Here is a 23,298-nt window from a genome sequence, read left to right as displayed (position 1 = left end):
AGGAAGTTTAAATTCGGAGATGAAAAAAATTTCACACACTTAGAGTGTAGCAGGAGATTTCATGATGCTGCTCCAATGAGGGTCCAGCATTCGCCGCTATCGCCTTCTGAATGTCAGTTCTGTAGTCGAGCGGGTTCCGCCGAGTCTGACTGATGTAGTATTTAGAAATCACAAAACTTATCAAGAAGTCCTTCCGCTGCTCCTCTCTGTACCCATAGAGATGGAAAAGAAGTCAAAAATAACTTTGGGAGAAGTAATCAAAGCAGATTGTCCAGTGTTCTTCCGATTGAACGATTTTTATGACGACGGTGCATCCAGGGACGAAGCTGCGCCAAGGAAAGGCAAAAGTGCTGGATGGAGTGATGTGCAGAGGCTGCGATGGAAAAAAAGACAAAACTAATCAGCCCCATATCTCATCTTCTCTCCAGCTGGCTTTGCGAGGATGACGGGAGGAAGGGTGGGGGCAGCGACTGTCCTGCATCCCACAGTGAGGTGTGTGTGTGTGTGTGTGTGTGTGTGTGTGTGTGTGTGTGTGTGTGTGTATATACACGTATTTGTGCCAGAGATTTAAAGTGTGTACGGATTAAGCTAGGGTTGCACACTGTCAGTGCCAGTTGCACTAATTTAATTGTGTTCTACAGCTGTGCAGGTGTGTGTGTGTGTGTGTGTGTGTGTGTGTGTGTGTGTGTGTGTGTGTGTGTGTGTGTGTGTGTGTGTGTGTTGGCTAACAGCGTAAATTACATGAGGCTGGTGAGCTTGAGGTGACTGCTGCTTAGCTCTAATCTGCTAAACTGTAATCTGAGGGTAAGACCTCCGCAGTGCCCACTTTATGCCCCTACCCATGTTCATCCGATGCCAAATAAACACCTGCTTAACTCACACACACAGACACACACACACACACACACACACACACACACACACTGCTTCTTTCTGCTGCAATAACAACTACTTCTGATGTGTGCGTTTCTGTGTAACTTGGACCCCTAAGGCACAAACCACTGCTCCCAGTAAAGTTATAATGTTTTTTATGTCATGATCAAATGTCTGTTTGTGTGTGTCGGTGTCAGTCAGTGTGTCGTTCTCGCCTGAAGTCTGGCTTCCTGTTCTGTGGAAAACCTGTAGAGACAAAGAGAGAGAGACAAAAAGATAAGAGACAGAATGTAATTTACTGCCATTAGCCTCATTGACCAAATTGACATCTTTAATCCTCCTCTCCTTTTCCACTTTGATCCACTTCCTCTCTTTTTTCATTCTCATTTCCTCTTCTCTCCCCTCAGGCTAACCCCGCTCAACTCAAACTCTGGGGCGGAGGCAGACGTCATAAACGTACTACATAGACTACATAGAGCTATTTTTTCATGTCATTTGATAATAGAATGCCTAAGAATCATTTGGGAAAAACATGATAGTTGCCAAGGTAAAGAATCATCCTGTAGAGCCTACATTCCTCTTTTATATCTAATTGTTCCCCAACTGTCTTCATCATTCTGAAACCAGAACACAACAAATGTTGAGGATGACTATTTTTGTTTTACTTCTGCCACCTAAAAAGAGGCATACATTGTCTGATGTTACTATTTAAAGTTGCATAACAAAAGGTAGGGCAGGAATTTGGCATCAACGGCATTACGGATCTTGAAACCTATTTTCACAAAATTCCCCAGTAACAGAACTTCTGCTCCACTGATTATCCGGTCCAGTCAGACAGACTGAGGGGAAACGGTGAAACGGTTTTTATTTGTCTTCAGAAGCCAGTAGTTTTGATTGCATCTGTTCTTTTTACACATTTCACTTTTCTTCTTTTCTTCTTTACTCCTCTTGCTCAGTTTGTCTTTGAGTGTGTCCATCACAAGGGAACAGGGCAAACATTATGGAGCTACAACAACAGGAGCAAACTTCTGCTTTGTCCTGTTTGTATGTCTGCTGATCGATACTGAAGAAATTATAAAATGTCATTCTACTGAATTGGAAATGCTGAAGTAGACTGACAGGATACAGACTGAAAGAGTCGAGGCAGAATACTAAGCAGAGAAACTGACCTCCCATACAAACTCCTCTCAGATCTGGAAGCTGCTGTGTTTATGGCTGCTACACCAGATGATCATGCAAATTGCCATCAGGTTACAAAACTTAGTGTCACCGCAATATTTTAACGTAGCCAGGTATTTTAATCTGATTTTGGCACAAGTGACCAAAACATCTGGAAAAGTGACCAAAACATCAGAAAAAGTGGCAAAAAGTAGGTGGGCCAAAATGTTTTGTGAACCTAAAATTGATGTGTGGGCCAGATCAGAATCTGCGAGGGGCCGGATTTGGCCCGCGGGCCTTGAGTTTGACACATGTGATGTAATGCCTTAAAAACAAGTAACGTTACCTTAAAATCGATTCTATATTCGACCGGTAACCAGTGAAAAGAAGCCAATATCGGGGAGATATGATCCCTCCTTCTGGTACCAGTCAACAATCTAGCAGCCGCATTCTGGATGAGCTGCAGGCGTGATAAAGATGATTGGCAAATCCCAGAATACAAGGAATTGCAGTAGTCAATACGAGACAAAATAAGAGCATGAATAACAGTCTCCAAGTCCTTACGACAGAGGAAGGTTTGAGGGATTTTAGGATTTGTAGACTCCTTTCAGACTGTTGCTGTAAACAAAAGATTAAAATAATCTAACAGGCCTACTTAGTAAGTATTACTGGCTGACTTAAATCATTGTACACTGGAAAAACACAAAAGCAGGAGACCACTGACAGAAAGGTAGCCTAAATCATGCGATTTGTCTGGTGTGCTACTTTAAAGTAACTTTGTAATGCATCTTTAAATGTGCTGCATTCTCATTTTGTCTAACGATCAATAAAGTAGAGCTGAGAGGAGCGATTAGTCAATCCACAGAAGAATAATTAGCTGATGAACGACTGATCGTTTGGGTGATTTTTCAATCTAAAATGCAAAAAACATTCCCGATAAAATTTATATTTTGTTTGGGGTTTTGGAGTGTTGTTGGAAGAGAGCAAGCAATTTGATGAAATCATCGTCAGCTTTAAGAAATTTGGATTGACCTTTTTTCATTATTTTTTGACATTCAATAACACGATTAGTTGATTCATTGAAAAAATAATCGGCAGAATAATCTATAATGGAAAATGGACACCACCATGCAGAGATGGACATGTGTTGCACAATATCTGGGTGTGTGGGGGGGAAGCAACGGGCTGTTCAGATTATGGGGTTTACAGAAAAGCCAACATTTGGGTAGCTTCTAGCTTGTTTAGTTTAATTTGATTTGTGGGTTTATGTACTTGTATTCATTTTATAGCTGAGTATGTATAAACATGTTTCACAATCCTTTTATTTTACTTTATATAATTTATTTCTCATAATTTTTCTCTCAGGTCCATTGTCAGGGAATGTTCTGTTGCTTAAAAAAATGAAACATAAACAGTTAAAAAAAGAAAGAAGAATAATCGATAAGGAAAATAATTGTTGCAGCCCTGCTATCGAGACTTTGTGAGACAAATGTCCCCCCCCACCTTGCTTCTGTTTTACCAGCACCTAACCTCTGTGTGGTCCTTTAGTAAGTAAGGACCAAAGCAATCGGGCTTCTTAAAGGCGCTGACACACCAACCCGATTATCGGCCGTCGGACAGTCTGGCGAGGTCGGTGACCCGAATCAGTTCGGTGGGTTCCGTGCCGTCGTCAGTCGGAGGAGGAGGAGCCGTTGGCGTTCATCTGGGCCGATTTTACTTGTTGAATCGGCCAGCGGGCAGTCGGACTCAATGACCAATTACTGGAAATGACGAGCAGGATGAGCGTGACTAGAGCCTCTCAAAATCTGACGAAAAATCTTTTAAACTGACCTTTGTCGATCTGAAATGAAGACAGATTCAGCGACTGCATGGCCTATTTCTCACTTAAAATGGTTTCAGAAATACGGCAGACCCACGTGAAGCGTTCGTCCAATAAGCTGCCGGTTTTAATTTTTTTGGGTGACAATACAGATTAGCACCGCCTGCTGTTAGGGAGACGTATTACGTCACGTGCACGCGCAGAACGTACGCTCAAGTCGGCGTCGCTTCGGTGTGTTCCGAGGCACTTTTTTGACCTCGGGGAGCTGACTGATCAGTCCGAATGCCTTTCCTGCCCGGTCGGTCGTCGGGCTGGTGTGTCAGAGCCTTTATGCTGAAAACTAAAAATATTCCTGTGTGTTGAGTCAAACAATACTTAGTTGTGTACTGAAATGTCTTGCTCTTTGTCCCCTCCACCTATGAGGACCAAATGACATTACCAAGACACTCTGCCTCCCTTTCTTGCTACCAACCTAACAACCCACCCACCCAACAATCGACGAATATTTTCCACTACTCTATTTTTGATGCATCGCCATGGCAGCCAGCAAAAGCGATGCACGGTTGTTACGGCAACACAAACCACAGAGTCCCCAACCTTGACCCATCTAATCCATGCTAGAGAACCAGGACAGACTTTTCCTCCAGTTGACAAATGTCTTTCTTTTTATGTTCCATTTATATAATTGCTGTATATATCACGCCTTCCATGTCAGAGAGTTGCACATATTTACAACTGGAGTCACAGTCCTGGCTGTCCTGGTGGTTTGTCATAAATTTCCCATTGTTACTGGATGTCATCCGGGTGTAAAAGTGCAGCTACAAACTACAGCTGAGGCACACAAACACACATGCAAACTTATGAAGACAGCTGTATTGTGAGTCCTAACAAGCTGCAGGTTTACAATATGAACTTAAGCTGGTTTACTTTCCTTCCAGTTACACTTGTTACACTCAAATTGTTCACTTTTCATATTCGGTGTAATGGCTTGTTAGCATTCCTTCTATTTGTCACTGAAGCCAAGGGATGCAATTAATTTGAGCATGACGCTCACCTCTGCCCCTTTGGTTTTAATTAGAAATCCTCTCAATGCAACTGAGAGCATTTTTTTTTATTGAATCCATTATTTATTTTTGAGAAAGCAAAGGACAAATGCAGATAATTGTTGACTATGGCAGCCGTTAATAAAAAACAGCTGTCAAGTATGTTCTTTAGAGTCCACACACAGCTGTCAATGAAATCTTCTGTCGAAATGATTCATCGCTTCCCTGAACACATTTCTACACGGCGATCACGCCTCATTACAGGGTTTATCTATCTATGTTACATCGATGTCAGCTAATAAGTCCTGCACATGCTGCATCCTACATCAGCCTGGAGAAATCACCTGTCTAGGTGTTAATACATCTATACACCTTGGAAGCAGCTTTCGGTATGTGAACTTGGCTTCTGTGTTTTGTATTCTGCAGTTTTTGTACACTGCTCTGCCTCCTGAATGGTAACTTTTCTCTTGCATTGATTTTTAACTTAACAGAAGCTCACCACTTTAAATTGTCAATCACCTCCCCCACGTTCCCCTACCTTCGCTCTCTCCACTTTTCTGCTTTAGGCGTACCTATTGTCCCGTCAGATTCCTGGATGTTTGCTGCAATCACATTTTTACAGCTAGTGATTATCATCCAATAACCTCCTGCCGGCTTCCTTCCTGTAACAATGGCTCTTAACTGGTGCCGAAAAAAGGCCTGTTGAGTGCTCTCGTCTATGACGCCGCCAGTCTACCCAGTCTCACCTCCTCTGTTTTGTGCTGTAGGTGAGGGTGTCTATTGACTGAACAAAATAATGACTAACTTAAGTATAAATCTCTCCCCATGCATCTGGCTTTCAGGCACTCGTCGATCCAAAGCCCAGGAAACATGCTCCACAGTGTACTGTACGTATGTGGCAGACTGTTCTGGCATTTCTGTGTCTGTTGTGCTCCTATTGTAAATTTTTGCCTTAATAGTACCTTTTACCAAATGTATTTTAAATGTTATATGTAAATGTGTAATTTTACATTCTTTTAGGGTGACTTTTTACCATCTGTCTAGAGACTGCAGATGAAAAATAGCCTTCTGGCTAACTCTGGCATATTGACAGAAATGTTTATTAATATGCACTGTCTCTGTAATAAAATAAATAAAAAAAATTTAAAGAAGAATTATTATTATTATTATATATATTATTATTATTGAAAACTGAAAACCCGCCGTGGGGAGACTTGACAGTTCTGCTCCAGCTTTGCAGTCCATGAAAAAAAAATTATAAATAAGTATAAAGATGGTTTTGTTATCCTAACATAATAAAACATTCTTTCACAGAGGTATATTGTGAAATATATCAATGTAGAATATGCCCTCCGCCATTTAAATGGTAAGTCTGCCAATATTCTATTGTTCCTAATGTCAACAATTTCCATGAAAAGACCAAAACCAACAATGGATTGAGCCTACGAAGACTTGTTGCCTGTATTGCCAAAGCATGACATAGCTTATTTCTCTGTGTCATAGAGCTCCATTGTTGTCCAACAAGGCAAAGGCCGCGTTCAGTGTCGCGTGAAAAAAAAACACAGGCCTCTCATTCATTTCAATGAGGCCAGTCTGGCGGCTCAGTGGGAACACCAACGCAGGGAGCATCGGCAAATATTTCCCTTTTTTCGTCCACAAAGTCATGTCAATATAGTGAGCTGTTGACTCTAAATGAAACTGAGTGTGAGTAATTGTGTTTAAGTTAGCCATGTAATGGGCTAATGGGCTAATGAGAATATCTATTCTGGGATAAGGGGGAAAAAAAACCCGCTCTGGCTCGTTTGTATTTCTTTAAACTAATCACAACTGTCCTGGGCAGCGCCAAGCCCTGATAGCGGAGATAGCGAGAGGGGCAGGACACGTGGGAGACGTGCCAGATGTCAGGCTTCATCAAAGCAATTTAAATTATGAGTCTAGTCTGGATCAACGGAAGTACATTTCCAGGATAACTGCCTTACATTCTGCACATGCGCTTTATGTCCCTCACCTTCCGCTCTCTGGGCCCTATTCGGTTTATGGCGTTTAGGGCGTGTCCAAATCCACTTTTGCTAGTTTGACGGCGGAAAAAAGTGTCCGTGCGCCGGGCGCCTGGTTCAAAAGGGTTGTACTTAGTGTCTTTATTAATCATAGGTGTGTTTTGGGTGTAACATGCAACCAATCAGAGTGTCATCTCCCATTCCCTTTAAAAGCCAGGCGCGTTTGGACCTTGGCGCATTGCTCTTATGATGGCGGATTTGCACCGTAATATTTTTATTTGTAATGTTCTGCATGTTTGTGTGCTGCTGCACTTCCCTGTGTGTGTAACAAGCATAGTGTGCACGCGCTGTGCATAAGCCTAGGCACATTTTACTAATTTGCTGTTAAAATAACAATGAAATGCTGCGCTATTGACTTTAGACCAGGTTTTTGTTGGTCAACGGCGCGATCACTTCCCGCTGCCTCAAGATAGCAATACGCCCAGAATGCACCTGAACACACCTCCCTGTAAGACCAGCACGCCCATGGGCGCACAGATGGGCTCAGGTGCATTTGCTATTTAAACGACGCAGGCGCTGGACGGGACATTAACAACTGCGTCGGTCTTGAACTAGCAAAGATACTTGCGTCGGGCTTTGCGCTGGACTGCACCAGGTGTGTTGCTGTTCTCAAAACAAATCGCTTTGGGAAACAACAAACTTGAAGCTAGCAAGCTACACACTGAAAATGGCAAGTTTTGAAATTTGAATTCTCAGTCGACCCACGTCTTTCCCCCCACCCCCCATATCTCATCTCGTTTTTCTCTCATCATCACGGTTTAAAATGAAGCGTCAGCAACATTCTGCTGTAGAAACATCTGTTATTAGCAGCTGTTATCGTGGTACAGAGCATTTTTAATTACTTCTCCCAACCACCCTCCCATAATCTACTCCCCACCAGCCACTGTTTCCTCTTCCTGCTACGGTTACCATTTGTTTCTGTTTATTGTCCTAGTCTCCTCATCCATTCCCATCTCCTCCAGTCATAACTATAACTAGAGTGTGTTTATGATGCTGAAAGATTGATGCCGACATTACAGGTGCACAGCGCAGAGTGACACATCCCCCCACCACACGCGTCTTCATCGCTCCCATCTCGTCCCCTTTCTGCAGTCCATCCTCGCAGTAGAAACATCTGTCAACAGCTGTTGATCTCATTGATTTGCTTTGAAGGTTCAAACTAATCATTTTCCATCACTTCCCACTCCATTTTAGTCCCCTTAACTCGCACTTTCATTGTCAGTGTTTTTCACCGTTCCACTCCATCACCCCTCTCTCTTTCCATTTCAATTACCGCTGCAGATGGCGCGAGTCAGAAACAGTAAAATACAGCCATTTTGGTTGCAGGTGCCCAATATTCCTCCCCTCCTTACCCATACCCATGTTTTGTCTCTCTCTTTTCTCCCCCTTCACTCTATTTCTTCTATGTATCTGGGCTGCGTGTAGTGTTTGGCAATACAATAACAATACGTCACTGCACTTTCACAAACCAGAGCATTACATTTTAGATGCACGTTTCAATGGACAGTTGTCGTAAAACATGATCTATATTTTTGTCATGCTATCCTCTCTTCTTCACTCTGCCTGCACTTAGAGAGAAGCTGGTAGCATATTGAGACTGTTTGTGTTCTTTTTTTATCTACACATTTTGTCTGTCTGAACTTCACCTGTCCTCTGTTTCCCTGTCTCTCCATCCACACTTACAGCTAAAATCAGTAACAGTGTGTGGATGATTCCACGGCTGCTGCAGTCTCCACGCTTTTGTAATGTAATAACCCCTTTTAGTCTCTTTTTCCTATTACGGTGCACACAGATGCCTTGCAGAAACAAACTAAGCCTGTATGACACTCAAGTACTTGACTATGCTCTTGTATGGAAAATATTTTATATATACTATATATATGTATATATACACATGTATTTATTGTGCTTTCTGTGGGACTACAGATGCAAATTAGCCTAAGGCTAACTCTGGTGCAATGCATTAAATGATTACATTTATGCTTAAATTGCACACTGTCCCTTACAAATAAAATTGAAATGTATATATATATATATATATATATATATATATAGATATAATATATAACATTTGATTGCTGGTTTAGGGAACTGTCAAAACCAAACCATATCTATTTCTTTAATGTCATTTGGGTGATGAAAGTGGCAAAGCAAAAAACCACACGTCTTCACAAAACATCTGGTTCGACAAAACTTGGTGACATAGGCATGTAGGGACTACTCCTAGGGCTAGATGAACTACTGTGGCTAAAGAGCTAACCGCAAACACACTAGCCAGACGGGTCAAAGTTCACCACGGTTCAACTTGACAAAAAAAGGCTGTGTAGCTAATCCATTGATCGCAGCAATTCCTTTGAAATGAATTGATTTTGCTGTGAAATTACAGTTTAAATGTTGCTGTGTCATGGCCTTTAGTCTCTATATTGTCTAATATGACTATTTTGCAGCCTTTTAGTCGTAAACGTCTGTATAAACCATAATTATGCTACACAAAAGGTAGATAAAATGCTAAATGCATTTTAAAACAAAACACAAACATTAACATAGCAAAAAATATTGTTGTGCACCTAAAAACTAATTACAACATGGAGATGTGTGACCTCCGGTAAGATCACACTTCACTGGTTGACGTTCTTCTTAAAGTTTGAAGGTGTTGTGGGGATATTTCAACCTCCGAGCTTTACTCAAAAGTCAATAGTCAAAGTTAATACTCTCGAAGTTAGCAGTCTAAAAACATGACCACATTTGAGCCTTCACCAAAAAAACCTTTCTGGATTTTTTTTAGAGAAAACCACTTAAAAGGTCCAATGTGTAGGAATTTCTCCCATCTAGCGTTGAGATCATATATCGCGATCAACTCTCTCGCGCCACGCAGTTCAAAGTACGTATTACAGCTACGGTAGCCTTCACGCTTAAAAAATCCGGTCTCTTGCTCTTTTCAATATCCGGGGCGAAGAAAATTTGGATTTTGAATAAGTGCGGTCCTCCATGTTTCCTTCTTCAAACTTGCCGGGGCCGGGAAGCTACGATACCCATTAGCAGCATTAGCAGCACCTGTGAGTTTATCATGTGACAGCGATGTCCTGTATGTCCCTTACCGGCTAACGTATTTCAAGATGGAGCATGAATATGGAGCGTCTACCCCAGTTCATGCGAATGCAAATGTTAAATTTCAAGCCAAAAGGAATACTTGGAATTGATGGTGGTGGTAAATATTCATGAAAAAGTTTGTGAACGGGCAACACCGATTTTGAGAATGAACAACTAAACACGTTACACACTGGACCTTTACAGAAAGACCTTCAGCAACAACCTGGATCTTATGTCTCTGCTTCGATGTATCTGAGACAAATACTCCTGACATTAAAGGTAATCTCCACCTGGAAACAGCCTCGAGCGACACAGTGAAGAGAGAAAATGAAAACATGAAATGAAACATAGCAAGATGAGAAAATAATCCCAGACACAGTCAAAGTGCAGCCAATTTGAAAGAAGATAATAGGTTATTTATTACCCAATTCTAATGTCTCCATTTTTATAAACTGCAAGCAGAAAACCTTTCTCTGCAACTGGGCTGTAGCCATGGAAACCCACTATCTGTATGCTATGAAAGGATATTATTCTTTCATTCCTGCCTTCAGTTAATTGTGTCATACAGCCACTCTGATTACACAAAATTACTGTAGAAAATCTTGTCCTTAAATTTAATTGGCAAAAACAGCTTTATTATACAATTTCACTCTGTAAAAACTGTAACTATAAATTGGAAAACCTAATTTGCAACAAAAACAAAAACAAAAACCGTCCAGGATGCTTACAAAAAGGCCCAGGTTACCTCTAGATCTGAGCTCTTTAAAAATGTGCTCTAAAGCTGCTTACACACCAACCAGACGACCAGCCGTCGGCAGAAAAGGCAGTTGGACTCCCCCGAGTTAGTCCAAAAAAATGCCTCGGAACACACCAAAGAGACAAGACGTAATACGTCTTCATAACAGTAGGCGGCGCTAATATGTATTGTTGCCTAAAAAAGTGAAAACCGACAGCTGATTGGACGAACGCGTCACGTGAGTCTGGTTTCTCCGGAAATTCAAAGACAGACTGTCATGGTGGCTTGTTCAGAATACGATCTCATATTGTACTAAAATAGTTTAACAGTTTAGTAACATTTTAAGCAAGAAATAGGACAAATGGGCCGTGCAGTCGCTGAATCTGTCTTCATTTCAGATCAACAAAGGTCAGTTTAAAAGATTTTCGTCAGATTTTGAGAGACTCTAGTCACGCTCATTCCGCTCCCCATTTCCGGGTTAGCTCTCCACCAATCAGATGGGTCATTTGAGTCCGACTGCCGGCAGTGCCCGCCCCTCCGATTATACACGTCAAATCGGCCAAAATGAAGGAACGACGGCCCCTCGGACGGACGACGGAACAGAACACACCGAACAGACTCGAGTCACTGACCTCGCCAGACTGTCCGACGGCCGGTTATCGTCTCTGTGTGTCAGGGCTTTAAGCAATGTCATTGTTTTTTTTATCACATACAGCAACCATCTCCTCACTATCTCCTCACTATCCGCGAGCTGCATGTCCCCTGAACACACCGTAAAAAAAACGCGGTCTCTGTAGACAGCCCAGGCTCCACAAACGCCAACAAAAACTAACTGCGCCAACCTGCGTTCCAGCCAAAAACCGACAAGAAGGATTTTGGGGTGGGGGTGGTGGGGTTAGTGCGCGGAAGCACGCAAGGGAGGGGGAGGGGACGTGATGAGGAGGAGGGAGGGGCGAGCTAGCCTCAGTTTTGTTTGACAATATTTCGAACGTCAACAAGAAGTAATGTCAGCCAACATCCTTTATTGGAACTTTAAGAAAACCTTTAGGACAAGGGCAGGTTTATTTCCATCACAGGATATAGCTCTCTAGCAAATCCTATAAAAAGGATAATACACTCAAATTGGAATCTTATCAAAAGTGACTCTATTCTTAGGAAAGTCTTTCCCACTCCTCCTTCACTCCAGTTTCAAGAGGGCCCCTACATTACGGGATATATTAGTGCCAAGCCATCTACCTGCTAATAATAGGAAAACTTGGCTTCATCAACCATTTAAAGGTACTTATAAATGTGGTCTTTGCAACCACTATGCTAATATAAAAGAGTACAAGCAATTCTGTGACATTAAAACTCAGAAGGTGTATGACATCAAAACATGTAACACTACGTTTATGCTGTACCGTTTATCCTGTACATGTAGTTGCTTTATAGGTCAGACAAAGAGACGCCTGAAAGACTTCTCTGAACAAAAGTATACCATCAGAAAAGCTAATTTGGATTATCCGATGGCCAAACACTTTTAAAGTACATAACAGCAACCCAGACAGCCTTATGATTGAAGGCCTTGAAGCCATAAATAAGAACATTCGGGGTGGTGATTGACTAAAACTATTATTGCAGAGAGAAACCTTGTATATACAGTATTCTGTATGCAGGCCACAATTTATCCAGGACTCAACGAAGAGATTGATTACAGTCCTTTTTTGTAGTTGTTCTCACTTATATGCTCTGATATTTTTGCAAAAAATCCTGTCAATTTACATTCAGTCATATTTAGCTTTGTTCTCTTTTTTTCTGCATTTCACAACCATGTTTTTTCCATTTGTTCTTTTTCTTCTATATATTTTGTAGAGCCATCTGGTGGTTGTACTTTGCATTTGTCATCTATGAGATCACTGGCTGTGTGCTTAGGTATTAACAATTATCAGGTGCTTGCAATCCTGATGTCTACTAAAGGGGACACTGTGTCTTCAGGGCTACACTCTGAAAAAGGCTGCTTTGTGCCGATACGCATGGGTTGCTGCCCAGATCTATTTTTAATGTTAGATCTCGATATGAAATAACCATTTAAATAAAGGCTTTTAAATTTTTTCACAAGAAGAGAGCCTTGGACCTTCTTCTCTTTTGAATGGATAAGGAATATTGCCAAAATTAGGCTATAGGCCAATTAAAATTTTAAATGTTGATTACAAGCTCTACGCCTCTATTATATTAAACAAACTCCAACCAATGCATCAAATATATCTATAATAAACCCACAGCTACAGTAGAAGTTAATGGCTCTATCACTATCCTACAGTAGTGATGGAGGATCGCACATATACGATAAAAATGAAGTAAAAATTATTTTGCAAAAGGTGGGGAAAATTGTTAACCTATCTAATAAAGGGAGACGTCTCTGTATATGTGTGTGTGTGTGTGTTTGTCTTTGAAATAGGCGCTATGTAACGTTGGCTTTTCCGTGTCTGTCATTTTGCTAAGAGGAAACACAATAAAAAGCCATTTGTCAACACTAAATATCAAACAAAAGCCAGACACTACATCGTATTAACTTGCTGTGAGCTCTACATGCACCACTTCTTAACACAGGCAGAACCTAACCTAATCTTGGAGCTTCGATCCTCTACAGCTCTGTGCAATGCAGACTATCTCGGAGCTGACCGGGCAAATACAGCAGTTTGCATCAGACTCACCCTGGGTCCAGTTAATTAGGTGTACTGATAACTTATAACACTAATAACATTACCGTCGGCAAAATACCCCCGTGAATCAAATCCATACTTCAACGTTAACCGTCAAGCCAATAAACCGGTATGGAAAAACACCTCTGCTGAAGTGTTCAATTCGTTAACGATAATACGAGATGAGACGAGACAACACAACGTCATTAGACTGTAGTGATACCAACATGCAATATCGTTGATGAAAAAGACAACACTAAAATGTTTTTTCTCTCTCTCTCTCTGCACACACACACACGAGCCCGGCTAAATGTGAGATTGTCTCTGTAGGCTACTCGCTCCGTTTCTGGTGGTTGATGAATGCAGATATGTGCTGATTGGCTCTCATAACGGGCCAGATGGGTAAAGCACTGCCATGAGTTCATGATGCAACTGTCTGATTACTCCACATATTAATTGTGCCATTTTGTGATTAAATTCTGAATCTGCCACGTTCTCTGTCAGGTAAATATAGTAGTACAATTTTGAGGAACAATTCGGTTTTGGAGAATTCTACAACCAGCCATACCACAGGCCGTTCCAAACAGGCACATTTTGAATGGGCACTGTAGTCTATCTATAAATGTGGATATCTTCTATTCTCTTCTATTCTGGTCTTTAAAGTTCCCATGGCATGAAAATGTCACTTTATGAGGGGTTTTTTTAACATTAATATGCGTTCCCCCAGCCTGCCTATGGTCCCCCAGTGGCTGGAAATGGTGATAGGTGTAAACTGAGCCCTGGGTATCCTGCTCTGCCTTTGAGAAAATGAAAGCTCAGATGGGCCGATCTGGAATCTTCTCCTTATGAGGTCATAAGGAGCAAGGTTACCTCCCCTTTCTCTGCTTTGCCCACCCAGAGAATTTGGCCCACCCATGAGAGAGAGACATCATGGCTTTCAAACGAGCAAAGTGGCAGTTGGTCAAGGCCACACCCCCACCCTCCACCTTGCCAACCTAAAGTTGTGGACAAAAAATACTGGGAACCAAGCATTCGGCCCTCTCAAAACAGGCACACGCTCCAAACGGGCACTGCACTAGCATATGAAAAGGAATAATTGCTTTAATGCTGTCTAAATAGAATATAGAGTTGTTCCTCCCTAGGCTGTGCTCACCTTTTATTGTATTTTCTTTCCTTTTCAAAACATAAGTAAATAAAAATGTAGTATGATAACAAATCCACCAATCAAATCCAAAATGTTATCAATGCAACTAATGCTCATTTACAATATTGATTAATCTGCAAATTTTTAGGGGGGTAATAATTGTTTGGACAGTAAAACATCAGAAAATAGTTACAAAAAATGCCAACCACATTTCCCTTAGCCAAAGGTGATGAAGATGTCTTATTCTATTCTACCATTACTCCAAACCCAAAAATATCTCATTTACAATTATATAAAAGAAAAGAAACACATTCTCATATTGGAGATGATGGAACCAACTGACCAATGAATAATTTATTAATCGTTCCATCCATTTCTGCATTTCTGTTTGTCTTGTGGCGAAGACAATTTCCTAATAAGCAAAAAGTTTGCTGTGCATTGTTTTATTGCATAAAATATAAGAACTAAAGTTGTATTTCTGTACATACTTGTAAGAAGAAAAAAAACAGGTCTCAAAACCCAACCCTAATCATGAGTTATTTTAAGATGTAAATATTAACACCTTCCCAACACCTTTCAAGCTAATAACAGAACATGCTTTCCAACCAAAATGTCTCAAATGGCACCAATAAACACAAATACAATTGCACATTAAAGGTTTAAAACTTTAAAAAGAGGAAATAAGTAATAATGACAAGTCAGATAAGAAGGCAGGTACTGTAGGTCTTTAACTTCCTATTTAAAAGGTCCAATGTGTAGCGTTGAGATAATATATCGCAATCAACTCTCTCACGCCACGCAGTTCAAAGTACGTATTACAGCTACGGTGGCCTTCACGCTTCAAAAAGCCGGTCTCTTGCTCTTTTCAATATCCTTTTTCTTTTTCTGGGTGAAGAAGAAGGCTCCTGTTCCTGAAATTTGGATTTTGAATACGTGAGGTCCTCCATGTTTCCTTCTTCAAACTTGCCGGGGGCCGGGAAGCTACGATACCCATTAGCAGCATTAGCAGCACCTGGGAGTTTATCATGTGACAGCGAAAACGTGAAAGGTGGAGCAGTATGTCCTGTACGTCCCTTACCGGCTAACGTATTTCAAGATGGAGCATGAATATGGAGCGTCTACCCCAGTTCATGCGAATTCAAATGTAAAATTTCAAGCCAAAAGGAATACTTGGAATTGATGGTGGTGGTAAATATTCATGAAAAAGGACAAGTTTGTGAACGGGCAACACCGATTTTGAGAATGAACAACTAAACACGTGACACACTGGGCCTTTATAGTGTAAACTGTGTCGGCCTCCCTATGGTCCCCAGGTAGTGTCTTTCTTATGGGTGCAGGTTTTACATTTTGTGTGTGGTACAATCAGCGGGAAAGCTGAAGTGTAAAATCACAGGTTATCAGAAATAAATTGTATGGGCTAATCCATTAAAATCTTTAGAATCAGATAATAATTGAAAATCTGATGAATCAAAGAGCTTTCAAATAAATTTGAGCAAGCACAAGAAGATACTATAAGTCAAACAGGATGGGTGTTATGTGGTCTCTCATTTTTTGTCTTCGCCAAGATTCTTGGCAGCAGAATTTTGGAATTATTTCAAGCTCTGCCATTGCAGAGTGCAATTTCTTAGTTTAGTGCTGTCAGCATGACTATAATTAGAAGAGCCTATGGCAAAAGATCACTTCAGAATAAAGTCTCCTGACCTGAAAACATTAACACTGTGCTACCAAGTCTGGATTCCCAATCCTTAGTTTTGTAAATGTCATATGTTATATTTGTCACATATACTCACACACACCAAGCTAAAATGAATGCAGTCTAATAGAACAGTCCTGCAATAAATTCTACCTTCATGAAGATTGAATGACCAGGTTTGTTCAGACTGTTTCAGAGAGGTGTTGATTCAACTAAACTAATCCATAAGGTAAATGTAATTGGCAGTTGAAATGTATTTTTCGCAAAACCCTCTTTATCCACACAGATCACACATGCAATTCAGTAGCTCGCTGCCTTGCTAAAGGGCACCTCAGCAGTGCCCAGGAGGTGAACTGGCACCTCTCCAGCTGCCAGCCCACTCTCCATACTTTGTGACTGAACCAGCGACTCTCTGGTTCCCAAGCCAAGTCCCCACCATTCAGTCCCCACAGACTGAGCTACTGCTGCCCTAACCCTAACTGTAAAGCTAAGTTGTCCAGGACCTCCTTGATTATCCTCTTAAAGCAGCTTTATCGATTTTTTTCTAAATTGTATGACAATATCACATATGTCTGGAAATGAGGCTGCTTTATATGATGCCTACCCCAAGTGAAATACTGCAACGTTAGACACCCGCTCCAAATCCTGGCACCACAGCACTCCAGTCCTAAAACAACTCCACTGGCTTCCTATCTCCCACCGGATCACCTACAAAATCCTGGTCCTCACCTACAAAGCCCTCCACCATCTGGCCCCCTCATACCTCACTGACCTCCTCCACCCATACCAAGTCCGTACCATCCGCAAGTCCAACCTCCGCAGTTTTGGGGACAAAGCCTTCTCCAGGGCAGCTCCCAGGCTCTGGAACTCCCTCCCCCAAGAGATCCGCATCTCTGAGTCCCTCACCATCTTCCAGTCCCGCCTCAAGACCCATCTCTTCACCTCTGCCTATCCGTAGCCCCATGCCCCCCTCCCTTTTCATCTGTGCATGAAGTTTGTTTTGTTTTATTCTGTTTTGCATTGTTTTTATTATCTACCTGCCCTGTAAAGCGACTTTGAGTTCTTGAAAAGCGCTATATAAATTAAATATATATACACTATTTTTTGGCTGCACCGTTACATTAAGTTCAATTGTTTAGATGGATATTCTGGATACCCTTTGCATTTTTTTAAGCACATTCCCTGAAATTCATCCTGACACATTCTGAATCTGAGGAAACTTGTTTGTGGACACTTTATAATTAGAATGTATTATACAGTTTGGTAGGGCGGCTTAACTGAGGTTTTAAGAGGTTAACAAAGTAGTGGAAACTTTTTGGGATTGAAGATGAAAGCACCAATGATTTGCTTTCCCAGAGGTCTCGGGAACTGACAAAGGGTCACAGAGATAATCACGCCAGATGGGGATTTGCATATTGAGGAATAACGCAAAAGGTTCACAGGAGCAGCATGTTCCCAGCATAGGAAATTTAAAAAATAAAATGGTGAGGACATACAGATACGACATTGTCAGCGACATTTTCTAACAGGTCAAAGGGACATTCCCTATGGTTTAATAGGTAAGTTTTGTTCTCTAAGATTAAAGTCAACAGCAGAAAATAGTGCAGCCCTTTGAACTGTTGACGTTAATTAATTACTGTCATTACTTGGCTGAGAGGTATTATTTGCTTTTATAGGGTTTTTGGAACCATCCTTTGCATCACAAACAGACTTACAACCCATGGGCAGGCAAGTGGTTAGTTGTGCTCCGGCATTGTTGAGCAAAGCTGAGCCTTGAAACCCTTTAAAATTCCCAAGAGCAGGTCGGACCGCTATTGAAAGATACATCTGCTTGTATATTGGAGAGACAAAAACAATTCACCTCGCCTAACATGAAACAATAACAGTATACTCTTTTCATGTATCAATGGATGTCAGGTAGGGATTGCAAAAATCATTTAGCAGCTAATGTATTCCAATTGTTCCAATAATTTTGCAAGTGACATATTTAAATGGGTAAGTCAAAGAGAAATTCCCCAAGGAGATTCATTTAAGATGTCAACCTTTTTTGAATTAAGTGATTGAATTGATTGAAGTGATATTTTCTAGCTGTAGCCTACATGAGAGTATATTGTCAGCGGTGAGTCGGAATTAAGAATCTTTGTTTTCAGCGGGTATGGGCTTTAATCAGCAGTTAAACAGAGAGAGAGAGAGAGAGAGAGAGAGAGAGAGAGAGAGGTCCAACAGCCCCCCAGTGGCCAATTAAACACATCAGACATTTCTGCTGGCTGGAGGAATTCAAATGAGTAATGTGTGCATGAATCTCTTCTATTGTGTGTCATGTAAGAATGTTTTATTAGTCATTTTGCCATAGTGAGACAGACAGGGAAAGAAAAATCAACTGAGAATAAATATGATACAACTATTTAAGAAACTGAGAGTCCCATTTAGAGCTGGGCAATATATCGATATTATATCGATATCGTGATATGAGACTAGATATCGTCTTAGCTTTTGGATATCGTAATATGGCATAAGTGTTGTCTTTTCCTGGTTTTAAAGGCTGCATTACAATAAAGTGATGTCATTTTCTGAACTTACCAGACTGTTGTAACTGTTCTATTATTTGCCTTTACCCACTTAGTCGTTATATCCACATTACGGATTTTTATTTATCAAAAATCTCATTGTGTAAATATTTTGTGAAAGCACCAATAGTCAACACTACAATATCGTTGCGGTATCGATATTGAGGTATTTGGTCAAAAATATCGTGATATTTGATTTTCTCCATATCGCCCAGTCCTAGTCCCATACTGTGCTGCTAGGAGGTGCCAAAGAGGTCGCAGATATGGCTTTTCCACTGGGGAGAGACCAACAAAATTAATTGTTCTGAGCAGCTTCAATGTGACAAAAATCTACTTTCTGTTGTGGGTCAATACCCACTGCTATTCTTTTATTATACAAGTGAACTTGTAACAATTCATATTCCAGCAAAACAATAGATAGATAATTTACCAGTTGAAAAAAAAGTTAAAAGCCTATTACTAAACATGCTGTGCGATTATTGCTAAGGAGTTCCCACGTGACTGCAACTGTAGACGAAGCCAAGACGAGCATAAAACAACCTGCTGCCATCCCAACACGAGTGATCGACCGGCATAGATGGTTGCCATTATCTAAAAAACTGATCGAAACCAAGCTGAAGAAACTGGAAAAAGGTAGAATGAAACTCTCTCATTAAAGACTTTCATGAAAATGTATTAAAGAGAAACTTTTAGGTTCAGTTTTCAGGAAATTCTTTCTCTGATTTTCTTCCTTTATGGCTTGTAAAGCGATACCTGAAGTATGAATTCAGTTAAAGTGATGGTTTGGAGTAATTCACCCTAGGGTCCTTTGCACCATGACCTTGAGCCAAACACCCCCCCAGAAGCTTTTTTCACCTGGGTCGAACATTGGGAGAGTTAGCTAGAGTAGCGTTATCAGCTGAATAGCTTAGCGCAGGGGCTCATGGACCCACGTTTGTATCTTGTAAGTTACCCCACTAATAATGCCCGAAATGATACCAAACGTCTACAAGTAGTACAAATAGGTTATGCTCTCATAAAACGATGGATTGGAAAGTTTGTAAGTACACCAGAAGTTTATGAACACTTGCCTGCTCTCTTCAGCTCTCCTTTTGCTGCTGCTGCTACAGGCTGCAACCTGCAGTTAGACGAGTGCTTAGGGCCGTCTACAAATTACTACACCGAAAAGAGTTACAACAAAAATATTTATTAATTCAATGATTAAATAAGGTAATGTCTCCAAACTTACCTTAATTATTACTTGTCTCCTGCTAGTTATACTACAGCACTTACTTAAAAAAAAAGTTAAATTAATAAATATTTTTGTTGAATCTCTTTTCGGTGTTGTAATTTGTAGACGTCCCTAAGCACTCGTCTTACAGCAGCATAACAACAGCAGAGAGCAGAAGCCAGCAGGCCAGTGTTATTTACATAAACTTCTGGGGTGGTCGCCAAACTTTCCAATCCACCGCTTTATGAGAGCATAACCTATTTGTATTACTTGTAGACGCTTGGTATCCTTTCGGGCATTATTAGTGTGGGGTAATTTACGAGATACAAACGGGTCCGATAGCCCCTTCGCGCTTAAGCGCATTCAGCTGATAACGCTACTCTAGCTAACTCTCCCAATGTAAGACCCAGGTGAAAAAAGCTTCGGGTGTTTGGCTCGAGGTCATGGTGCAAAGGACCCTAGGGTGAATTACTCCGAACCATCACTTTAAATTCAACCTCCAAAGTTATTCTTTAAGCAATGCATGTGTTGTGATCAAATCAGAAGATAAATAGAACAGAAACCCTTTGACAAAACAACATTTTTTGTTCCATATAGAGAAAACCCGGGTAGCCTTCACTGCACTGGCAGAACACGGCGGGGCCCACGGACCCTTCAATACAGAAACTACTCAGTTTACAACACAGATTACAAACGCCGATGGTGGCTACAATCCATCTACAGGTAAATACATCACATGCAGCCACTGCCACTTCCACAGCCAATCAGAATCACCCGTTGATTTTTTGGTTTTAGTATAGTTGAGACATTTTACAAACCCAATTACAATGGAGATGGGACGTTGTGTAAACAGAAATAAAAACAGAACACAATGATTTGCAAATCCTTTTCAACCAATTTTCAATTGAAAACACTACAAAGACAAGATATTTAATGTTCAAACAGATAAACTTTGTCTTTTTTTAGCAAATATTCACTCATTTTCAATTTGATACCTGCAACACGTTCCAAAAAAGCTGGGACAGGGGCAAGCCCAAAAAAACAACATTGAATGCCTGTGACCTTCGATCCCTCAGGAGGCACTGTATTTAAAACCGACATCATTATGTAAATGATATTATCACGTAGGCTCAGGAACACTCTGGAAAACCATTGTCAGTTAACACAGTTCTGTAAGTGGTCAGTTGTGTAAGTGCAAGTTCAAACTCTACCATGCAAAGCGAAAGCCATTTATCAACAACACCCAGAAACACCGCTGGCTTCTCTGGGCCCCAGCTCATCAGAGATGGACTGACGCAAAGTGGAAGAGTGTGCTGTGATCTGACGAGCCCACATTTCAAATTTTATTTTAAAAATCATGGACATCATGTCCTCCGGGCCAAAAAGGAAAAGGACCATCCAGATTGTTAACAGTGCAATGTTCAAAAGCCAGCATCTGTGATGGTATGGGGGTGTGTTAGTGCCCATGGCATGGGTAACTTGCACATCTGTGAAGGCACCATTAATGCTGAAAGGTACATACAGGTTTTGGAGCAACATATGCTGCCATACCAAGCAATGTCTTTTTCAGGGACCAAGATGTTGGGGTCTGGGAACTCACCATTGACAGGGCTCAATCCGAGGGGCGGGATAAACGGTTGTCTTTCAAATTCCCTCTGCGTAATAGGATAGCGCTACAACCAACCAGAGCAACGAAGAAGGAAGAGAAGCTAGTTGATAGATTAAACTTTTGCTGTAGCCAGTTCGCAAAACTCCGAACACATCTTCCTTTTTTAAGAATGACTTCTGTGCCATTCTTTTCTCGAAGAAAAGCTTAACTCCAAGTCTTCCAGAAGACCGCTCTTCCCAGCAGCAGCAGCCATAAGCCCGCCCACCCACTCTATACACGATGTGATTGGCCTGACCAGAATTTGGTTTTTCCAGCTCGCAAGCCAACGGAGAGTGCCTAGACCCCCCTGGCTGCAAAATAAATTTGCTGCCACTAGGGTGCGTCTAGATTTCTAGGCTGGTCCAGACCTGTCTCCCATTGCAAATGTGCGGCCAGTATGAAGCGCAAAATACAACAACGGAGACCCCGGGCTGTTGAGCAACTGTCGTACATCAAGCAAGAATGGGAAAGAATTCCACCTACAAAGCTTCAACAATTAGTGTCCTCAGTTCCCAAACATGCCCCTGTCCCATCTTTGTTTGGAACGTGTTGCAGGCATCAAATTGAAAATGAGTGATTATTTGCAAAAAAACTATAAAGTTTATCCGTCTTTGTAGTATATTCAATTGAATATAGGTTGGAAAGGATTTGCAAATCATTGTATTCTGTTTTTATTTACGTTTTAAACAACGGCCCAACTTCATTGGAATTGCTTAATAAATATATGGTAGCTGCGTATCATAAAACACGAGTAATCCAACAACCATCCGTTTTTGAAGGTTAACTGATAATCAGTGCAATCCCTGACCAATAAAACTTGTATTCTAATTGTATTTTTTTAACTTCTTCAGGTTTAAAACATTTTTTGGGGGAAAATAAATACATAAAATAACAAAAAGAAAATGTATATGTAGTAAGTTTTGAATGTATTTCAATAAAGTTAATTTCAGATGATTTCCTACCCATTTAACACTGAAAGTTGTTGGACATTGTCAAGTCTGCTTCATTTTCTGCATTTAATTATTTTCCATTCATCCATTCATCTATGAGTTTAGATGCCAACAAAATAATTGACTATTATGACCAAGTACCTGAATTGATATTACTGCAAACATTTGTTTTTCACATCTGTTCAGAGTGCATTATCTGTGCATATCTGAATACATTCCGTTACACCCCTACCATGTTGTGATAGAAAAAGAGCTTGCTTTACATTTGATCCACTTATTTTGAAAACCTTTTAAGGCAAAAGAAAGATTTTTTTCCATTATTTTTTTTGTCAAAGCTTGATGAAATTTGATTAATACCCTGTTGTTTCAACAGGTATCTTTGCTGCACCTGTTGCCGGTGTTTATTATTTTTACTTCATGCCTATGGAGATCAGAAATCAGGCTTGGTACTGCACAAGAACAGCAAGCTCATTGTCAGGACCTATGATCAAAAACCAGGCGACTCTGACAAAGCTGATAATGGATGAAATGCGGCATTCCTGCAGCTGGAGAAAGGGGACCAGGTGTATGTGCGCATGGAGGCAAATTCTCATGTTTGGGCTGATGGCACTCTCCTTCAATGGATCTCT

The sequence above is a fragment of the Perca fluviatilis genome, chromosome 8 (genome assembly GCF_010015445.1).
Source record: "Perca fluviatilis chromosome 8, GENO_Pfluv_1.0, whole genome shotgun sequence".
NCBI lineage: Eukaryota > Metazoa > Chordata > Actinopteri > Perciformes > Percidae > Perca > Perca fluviatilis.
Note: the sequence above shows the minus strand (reverse complement) of the source record.